Source organism: Echinops telfairi, unplaced genomic scaffold (assembly GCF_000313985.2).
Source record: "Echinops telfairi isolate 266 unplaced genomic scaffold, ASM31398v2 ScPeMD7_18;HRSCAF=68, whole genome shotgun sequence".
NCBI classification, from domain to species: Eukaryota; Metazoa; Chordata; class Mammalia; order Afrosoricida; family Tenrecidae; genus Echinops; species Echinops telfairi.
This window is the reverse complement of record NW_022103915.1, coordinates 68,757,644-68,759,557: the sequence shown is the minus strand read 5'-3', so window position 1 is coordinate 68,759,557 and position 1,914 is coordinate 68,757,644.

Sequence of the window (1,914 nt, the reverse complement as noted above, 5' to 3'; positions counted from 1 at the left end):
CACTATTAGATCCTTGAAGGATGTCTGGTGCATAGTTGGTTACACATAGAGCTGCTAACTGCAGAGTCAGCAGTTTGAACCCACAAGCTGCTCTGCGGGAGAAATAGAAGGCATTAGGCTCCTGTAAAGCTTACCAGCTTCAGAAACTCGAGGGAGCAAGCCTCCTCTGCCCTGCAAGGTTGTTCTAAGTCAGCATTGTTGAAATTGCAGTGGGCCTAGTTTGTTTTGGTATTGGACCCTTGAAGACTTGTATCCTTGAAGCCTATTGAAGGGCAATTGGAATTCAATAACTTTCTGGTCAAATCCATCTTTAAGTTGCAATTGCTTTGGAAGACTGTTTTAGTTTTTCTAAGATGATATATGCAGAGGAGATGCAGCAGAAGAGAAGTGTTTTGCCTTTTACCCAGCCACCCTGAGCAATTGTCCCAGAGGGAACAGGAACCATCCTTGGCATTGATGGATTCCAAATGGTCCTGTGTTGGGGACAGGGAGATGAAAGGCGCCAGCTTAGTTATGTGCAGCACCATTGATGCTTTTTGGAGTGTAGAGAGAAGTGAAGACATCAAGGTCAGCTCTGAAAACCATCAGTGAGCTCTGCCTAGAACATGCTCTGCGTTAACAGAATACCAGTAACAGGCAGTGTGAAGTTGCTAGTTGGAATGGGACCCGAGAAAGAATGGCGGTTGAAGTGAAGAAACCAAAGACACCTGAATGCCTAGGTTCCTTGCAGAAGCCAAAGTATCTCACTCTAATGGATTCTTGAATAAATGGGCAAAGCGATCTGTCCTTGAGGAGCAGAGGCCTAAAGGTCTGGGTCTGTGGCCTGATGAAAACCTAGCTTTGTACTATCCCTTGTACCTCAAACACAAGTATTCCCCTTTATCACTCCATTCCAGTAAGCTCTCTATCATGCATTTCTACTTCAGAGAAGAATTGCTTCTAACTCCTCCATTAGAAAAATGAATATTATGATGGATTTCAGTTTTCCATTGAAGCTAATTGGCCATGGGCAATAATAATAAGCACTATATCTAGTAGAAAGAACAGCAGAGCAATGTTGTTCATAAATTTCTCCGGGGAAGCAGAGATCATGGCTCATTTGAGAAACTCGGGCTTCTGACTAGCTCTGCTCTCCAAGGTGGGTAGGGTGTTTCTCAGTCCCCGGGAACTGGTTCCTAAATGGAGTTAGGAATTTTTTCTTCTTTTAATCTATTCACTAATTCATCCGGTGAAACATTTTTGAGTGTATATCCTATGATATATAAGATACACATATTGTAATACATAATGTAATTTTAAAAACTTCTGCCAACAAAAAGGACAAGCTTAATTTTATGTACAGTTTTAAGGGACACACAACCACCGGAAGCAGGTCTGTGGAACTCCTCAAGTTAATTAATGCAATTGGCTTCAGCAATGACAACAGATGGTGGTGTGATGTATGCATCAGAATAGTAAATGTCACGTTATCTGACCAAGACCTTCATTGACATCTCATTTTATTATCCATCTGCCTCTCTCTCTCCTTGAGCTGAACTTTCAATTATTTCCTTCTCTAGGACCATGTAAGCAGCATTTCATTGGTGAGGGCTGATCGTGGATGGACATGGAGCCTTAGGTCATACTGCCAGTTGTCAGTATATGTTTCTACTTCAGAATTCTGTCCTCGGACAGCTGGAATAGATCTTGACTGGATTGAGCCGGGGTTTTGCCTAGGCTGTGAGACGTGTTAGTATCAGGGGCAGAACACAGAACTTCTGGTTCGAAGTTCGGCCTTCATCACTGCCTTCCTTCTCCGTCTCTACCTGGATTTGTGGTCTAGTTCTACCTGCTGGTCTGAAAACTCTAGATTTAATGTTCACTTTCTTTGAAGAGAATTGTGTTAGTCTAGGTATTTTAGAGAAACAAATCCAC